The sequence below is a fragment of the Taudactylus pleione genome, unplaced genomic scaffold (genome assembly GCF_031769625.1).
Source record: "Taudactylus pleione unplaced genomic scaffold, aTauple2 ptg000447l, whole genome shotgun sequence".
In the NCBI taxonomy this organism is placed as follows: domain Eukaryota; kingdom Metazoa; phylum Chordata; class Amphibia; order Anura; family Myobatrachidae; genus Taudactylus; species Taudactylus pleione.
The window spans coordinates 3,447,004-3,455,000 of record NW_028284849.1 but is presented as its reverse complement, the minus strand read 5'-3'; positions in this window follow the sequence as shown (position 1 = coordinate 3,455,000).

Here is a 7,997-nt window from a genome sequence, read left to right as displayed (position 1 = left end):
CAGTGACAGTAGACATGTCAGAAATTGTTGCCAGGTCCTTCAGTCCGGACCAGATGTCCAAACTTGGTCCTGCCTGCCCTGCATCACCGCCAGCGGGTTGCTTAGGATACCTAAGTTTTTTCCTGGCAGCCCCAGTTGCGGGAGAAAATGAAGAAGGAGCCGTTGACGTGTCACGTTCCGCTTCAGCTGACAGTGTGTTCACCAGCAGGTCTTTGCACCTCTGCAGGCTTGTGTCGGCCGGAAAGAGAGACACCACATAGGCTTTAAACCTAGGATCAAGCACGGTGGCCAAAATGTAGTGGTCTGATTTCAACAGATTGACCACCCTGGAATCCTGGCAAAGCGAATGGGCTTCATCCACAAGTCCCACATGCCGAGCGGAATCGCTCCGTCTTAGCTCCTCCTTCACTTTCTCCAGCTGCTTCTGCAAAAGCCTGATGAGGGGAATGACCTGACTCAAGCTGGCTGTGTCTGAACTGACTTCACGTGTGGCAAGTTCGAAGGGCTGGAGAACCTTGCACAACACGGAAATCATTCTCCACTGCGCTTGAGTCAGGTGCATACCCCCTCCTTTGCCTATGTCATAGGTGGATGTATAGGCTTGTATGGCCTTTTGCTGCTCCTCCATCCTCTGAAGCATATAGAGGGTTGAGTTCCACCGCGTCACAACCTCTTGCTTCAGGTGATGGCGGGGCAGGTTCAAGAGTGTTTGCTGGCGCTCCAGTCTTCGGCACGCAGTCGCTGAATGGCGAAAGTGGCCAGAAATTTTTCGGGCCACCCAAAGCGTCTCCTGCACGCCCCTGTCGCTTTTCAGAAAATTCTGCACCACCAAGTTTATTGTGTGAGCAAAACATGGGACGTGCTGGAATTTGCCCAGATGTAATGCCCGCACAATATTGGTGGCGTTGTCAGATATCACAAATCCCCAGGAGAGTCTAAGTGGGGTAAGCCACTGGGCGATGATTTCCCTCAGTTTCTCTAAGAGGTTGTCGGCGATGTGCCTCTTACTGAAACCGGTGATACACAGCGTAGCCTGCCTTGTAACGAGCTGGCGTTTCTGAGATGCTGCTACTGGTGACGCTGCTGCTGTTGCTGCGTAAGGTGATACATCTACCCAGTGGGCTGTCACAGTCATATAGTCCTTAGTCTGCCCTGTTCCACTTGTCCACATGTCCGTGGTTAAGTGGACATTGTGTACAACGGCATTTTTCAGGACACTGAGGACACTTTTTCTGACATTTCTGTACAGTCTCGGTATCGCCTGCCTAGTGAAGTGGAATCTAGACGGGATTTGGAACCGGGGACACACTACCTCCATCAATTGTCTAAATCCCACTGCACTAATGGCGGATACCGGACACACGTCTAACACCAACATAGCAGTCAAGGCCTCAGTTATACGTTTTGCTTCAGGATGACTGCTGTCGTACTTCATCCTCCTCGCTAAGGACTGTTGGAGGGTCAATTGTTTAGTAAAAGTAGTGGTGTTCCTACTTCCTCTCTGGGATGATGAACGACTCCCAGCAGCAGCAACAGCAGCAGCGGCAGCAGTAGGCGTAGCAATGCAGGATCCTCCAGAGGAATCCCGGATAGGAGAGTCAGTCATGCCAGTGACATGGCCTGCAGGACTACTTCCGATCCTGACTAAGGAGGAAATTGACGAGGAGGGAGTTGACGGTGTGGTTTGCAGGCGCTTGGATACAACAGGACAACGGGATTTAGGTGTCCCTGGACTGCTTACGGTCTTAGCCAAAGTTTCTGAACTTGACAGTAACTTTTTATGAACGCGCTGCAGGTGCCGTATAAGGGAGGATGTTCCTAGGTGGTTGACGTCCCTACCCCTACTTATTTCACCTTTACATATGGTACATATGGCAAGACAGTTGTTGTCCGGGTTTGGATAGAAATATTGCCAGACCAAAGAGGTGGAATGTTTGGTCTTCTGCCCAGGCATGACCGTGATGGGCTTTTTCATCCCACGGACAACAACTGTCTCCCCCGGAGCCTGATTTAAACAAACCACATCACCATCAGAATCCTCCTCGCCAACTTCCTCCTCAGCGCCAGCTACACCAGTATCCTCATCCTGTTGTACTTCAACAGTGACATCTTCAATTTGCATATCAGCAAGTGGACTGTGGGTGCTCCTTTCAGCACTTGCAGGGGGCGTGCAAATGGTGGAAAGAGCCACCTCTTCCCGTCCAGTGCTGGGAAGGTCAGGCATCGCAACCACCACCACACTTGGACTCTCCTTGGGGATTTGTGATATCTTCTTAGAAAGCACAGTTCTTCGCTGTGCTTTTGCCAGCTTAACTCTTTTGATTTTTTTAGTGGGAGGAGGGCTTCCATCGTCATGTGAAGCTGAACCACTAGTCATGAACATACTAGGGATCGACCTTAGCCGTTCCTTGCCACTCCGTGTCGTAAATGGCATATTGGCAAGTTTACGTTTCTCTTCAGCTGATTTAAATGTCTTTTTCAAGGTCATTTTCCTGAACTTTGCCATTTGGGATTGTATGTGCCCTCTACTATGACATTGGGCATCGGCCTTGGCAGACGACGTTGATGGCATGTTATCGTCTATGTCATGACTAGTGGCAGCAGCTTCAGCACTAGGAGGAAGTGGTTCTTGATCTTTCTCTATTTTATTTTTATCGGAGAAAGTTTGGTCCTCCATTTATGTTATATCGATTTGATATATACGTGCGGCTAAACACAGAAAATAATTTTTTTTTTGGTTTGGACTGGAGTGTACTTTCGGGGAGTTACAGCACCCTTAACGGTCAAGCCAGCCGGCCCTTTACTTATGACACAGGCGCACGCTTGGCACTACTTTGTTGATGCACGTGCGGCTACTGCGCACACAATTCACAAACACAGAAAATAATTTTTTTTTTGGTTTGGACTGGAGTGTACTTTCGGGGGTTACAGCACCCTTAACGGTCAAGCCAGCCGGCCCTTTACTTATGACACAGGCGCACGCTTGGCACTACTTTGTTGATGCACGTGCGGCTACTGCGCACACAATTCACAAACACAGAAAATAATTTTTTTTTTGGTTTGGACTGGAGTGTACTTTCGGGGGTTACAGCACCCTTAACGGTCAAGCCAGCCGGCCCTTTACTTATGACACAGGTGCACGCTTGGCACTACTTTGTTGATGCACGTGCGGCTACTGCGCACACAATTCACAAACACAGAAAATAATTTTTTTTTTGGTTTGGACTGGAGTGTACTTTCGGGGGTTACAGCACCCTTAACGGTCAAGCCAGCCGGCCCTTTACTTATGACACAGGCGCACGCTTGGCACTACTTTGTTGATGCACGTGCGGCTACTGCGCACACAATTCACAAACACAGAAAATAATTTTTTTTTGGTTTGGATTGGAGTGTACTTTCGGGGGTTACAGCACCCTTTAACGGTCAAGCCAGCCGGCCCTTTACTTATGACACAGGCGCACGCTTGGCACTACTTTGTTGATGCACGTGCGGCTACTGCGCACACAATTCACAAACACAGAAAATATATTATTTTTTTAGCACTTGGGGGGAGCACCCCTGATGGACAGAGCACCCCCTGGACAACACTACAGCACCCCTTTAGGACTGGGACACTGCACAGGACTTTGGAGTGGACACAGCCCCTATGGAGAACTGACTGCACAACACAGTCCAGCCAGCCCCTATGGACTTTGAAGTAGTGGACACAGCCCCTATTAACAACAGCAGCACAGCACAACACAGCCAGCCCCTATGGACTTTGAAGTAGTGGACAACAGCAGCACTACACTACACTACACAGCCCTAACTCCCACCCTCCCTCTTCACTGTCCACAGCCGAGTGAGAAAATGGCGCCGACGCGGGTACCTTATATAGGATCCAAAACCCGCGAGACTCGGAAGGCGGGATGATGACGTTTTGCCTCGATTTCAGATCAGAGTCAGGCGGGAAAAGAAGAGCCTGACTCGGATTGGACGCGGATCGGGGGGGCTCGGATTTCAGAAATCCGAACCCGCTCACCCCTAATATATATATATACATATATATATATACACATATATATATGTGTATATATATATATATATATATATACACACATATATATATACATACATACATACACACACACTGACTCCCCAACTCCCCTGGACCTAGGAACATGAAAATCTGGGAGTATATACCTTCCATAACGTGGGTGCCCACTGGGATTTTTCAAAATTCAACTCCTAAGGTGGTGAAAAGGGCTAAAATGTTTCCTCCCCCTGTGCAATGTCCTGACTGACTGACTCATTGTGGCTGCAGCACAGTTCAATATTTAAACAACAACTGTCACCCCAAGTGCTACCAAACATCACTGGCAGTTGGTGTTGTTCCCCTATTTGATTAGTGAGGGAAGGAAATGTGTTACTACAGAGGTGAGAAATGAAAATGTGTTTCTACACAGGTGAGGAGGGGAATGTCATATGTGTTACTACAGGGTGAAGGAAGGGAATGTGTTACAACACAGGCTAAGGAGGGTAATGTGTTACTACAGGTGTGGGTAATGTGTTACTACATAGGTGAGCGAAAGGAATGTGTTACTACAGGGGTAAGAAGGGGGTAATGTGTTACTCCAGAGATGAGGGAGCGGAAATTCAATTTTTACTCACCGTAAAATTTCTTCCTTGGAATCCATCTGGGGGATGCCCTTATTTCTGGGTTATGCATAGTGAGGTGTGGAGTCGGACACTAGCTAATTGAAAACTGGCTCCCACCCCCTATATAACACCTCCCCTTCCATCCTAAGCTTAGTATTGTTTGGAGAAAGACCCACAGAAGATCTGAGAAACCAGAGACCAACAGGTATGTAGTATGAAACCAAAACAAGGGAGGGATCTTGGCATACCCCAGATGGAAAATCAAAATTCCTTTATCATCCATCTGAGGGATGCCATTACTTCTGGGATATACCAAAGCAAGCCAATTAAGGAGGGGGGGGGGATGGAGCATCAGAAATTACCACATTGGCATCCCTTGCGCCATATGTACAGAAGCGGTAACGTTTTGTAAAAGTGTGTACGGATGGCCAGGTAGCTGCTTTGCACAGCTGCTCTACCGAGGCACCATGTCGTACAGCCCAAGAAGCCCCGACAGCATGAGTCGAGTGGGCCCGAATTGAGGCCGGGGCCATCACATTCGAAGACAAATAAGGCAGAAGTGACTCATCTGGTGGTGGGTCCTTTTGAAGCACGCCAGCTTCTTTTTGGTGCATCAAACACCAACAGGGAATCGGTACTCCTCAAAGACACAGTAGGGTCCAAGTAAATGCGTAACGCATGTACCACATCTAATAGTTATAAGGAAGAATCTTCACTAAATCACTGAATGCTGGCGAAAAGCTGGAAGGCAGATATCCTGGTTAATGTGGAAAGCTGCACCACATTTGGGAGAAAGGAAAGTTTAGTGCATGACACTACCCTATCCTCATGAAAAATGAGAAGCATAGATTTACAGGAAAAAGCCGCTAACTAAGATACCAGTCTGGCCGAAGCAATGGCCAAAAGGAGAATAACCTTCAAAGAAAGATATCGCAATTCTATAGTTTCCAAGGCTCAAACGATGCCCTTTGAAGTGCCTCCAAAAAAATTCAAGTCCCAAAGGAGGAACCGGCGGGACATAAGGAGGCTGTATGCGAAGAACACCCTGCAAGAAATGGAGGCCGATTTTCTCTGAAACAGGATCGATTGTCCTCTCTAAAGGGACAAATTTCGGCCCAATCTAAGACTATTAACCAACCCCTCTTGCAGAAAAGACAAGATACTCGGAACCTTTCAGGTTTGAACTTATATTGTTGACACCCAGAAATATAGGTCTTCTATATCCAATGATAAATAAATCTGTGAAGTAACTGGTTTTTGCAAGCCTGTATCATGGTTTTCACCACAGATTCTGAAAACCGTTTGGCCATCAAAATATTGGTTTCAGGAACCATGCCATCAAAGCCAAACGAGGCAAATTGGGGTGATGGCATGGACCCTGAAGCAACAGATCTGGACTCAGTGGTGGACGATATGGAACGTCTGCCAACATGGTCTGAAGAATTGCATACCAATGACGACATGGCCAGTATGGAGCCACCAGAATGACTGGCCATGCCACTGATCAAATCTGCTGAATTTAATTTGGTAACATTACCAGGAGGAAGAAAGATGTATCCCAGCTGGAACCCAAAGGTGCTGTCTTGGCATCCACCAGACATGCCTGAGGATTCCAGGATGGAGATCCGTACCTTGGAAGCTTCTTGTTGAGACGAGAAGCCATTGTATCTATGTCTGGAGATCCCCATCTGGCAACTATATCTGCAAACGCCTCCTGATGTAATTCCCATTCTCCTGGGTGCACACTGTGTTGACTTAAGAGGTCCGCCTCCCAGTTGTCCCGGAATGTAAATTGCCGAAATAGCTGGTACCCAATTAAGTATGTGAGAAACCTCCCTCATTGTTTGCCAGCTGCGTGTGCCACGTTGATTATTTATGTAAGCAAATGCGGTGGCATTATCAGATTGGATTCGCACAGGTAAATTCCTTAGATGGCATTGAGCCTGAATCAATGCATATCGAGTTGCCCTTAATTCCAGTATATTGATGGAAATAGAGGCTGCCTGGACAGACCAAAGACCCTGTTGTCTGTCTAAACGTCCCCCCCCCCCCCACCAGCCTGTTAGGTTGGCATCTGTGGTGACAATGGTCCAATTTATTACTGACAATTGGCAACCCCGGTTCAGATTTGCATCCTCTAGCCACCACCGGAGAGACTGCCTGGTCTGCAGAGATAATCTAAACATCTGCCTGTTTAATCGAGGATCTGGTTTCACCCATTGATGAAGCAATTGGTTTTGTAGTGCAAAAGGAACGGCTTTGAATAAAGCCACCATTTTTCCCAGTATCTGCATAGCCCTGAGAACGCAGATGATATGAGACATCTGTAAAATAATCCTTATTCTGGATTGAAGATCCAGATTCTTTGCCTGTGAAAGAAACACTCTGACACTGGGTGTCGAAGAGAAGACCCAAAAATACCATCCTCTGAGATAGAATTAAATTTGATTTGGGAAAATTGATGATCCAGCCGAATCTCTGTAGCATGTCTAAGGTAATCTGAAGATGTTATTGCAAAAGGGCTATTGGAGGATCGTCCCGATAAGCCAACACATTTATCCCCCCACTCCTGAGTAGGGAGATCATGTGTGACATAACCTTTGTAAAGACTCTGGGAGTGGTGGCCAAACCGAATGGCAGAGCCTGAAACAAACAGAAGATGCTGATGACCTCTCCATATAGGAATATGGGAGGTAGGCATCCTTGATATCTGTGGAGGCCAGAAATTCCTCTACCTCCATGGAACAAATGACTGACCTTATTGACTCCATCTCAAATTTTTCTAAATGGAGAAAAGCATTTAACCTCCTGATGTTGAGAATGGAACGAAACGACCAGTCTGGTTTGTCTACCAAGAAAAGAGTGGAATAGAACTCCAAGCTTTGCTGTAGTACCGGAACAATAACTCCAGAAACGGAAAGCACTGAAATTGCCTGTATGAGAGCACCCTTCTGCAATCATCCACCGGGAGAGGAGTGGAAAAGAAAATGTAACCTGGTTACTAGTTTACTAGTTGGACTAATCCAAAAATCCGGATTGGATTGAATCAAATTTTCCAAGAATCGAGGACGGGTCACAGTCCCGTGACAGTCATGTGGACTGACCTGCTGGCTTGGCTTAGCAGCAGGGCGACTGGTGCCAGGGACAGCACGTCCCCTGAAGGTCCCTCTCCGGGGATCCCTAGACCCCCCCCCAACCAACCCGGAAGGCCTAAAAGCTTTTCCTGCCTTGAGTCTAAAAGAAACAAAACCTAGGGGGTTTTGGTATTGTTACAGGAAGGTAAGGACTTTTTCCTCCTGTAACATGACAAATAATTTTAGTACAATCTGGCCCAAATAAAGAACTTCCTTCAAAAGGCA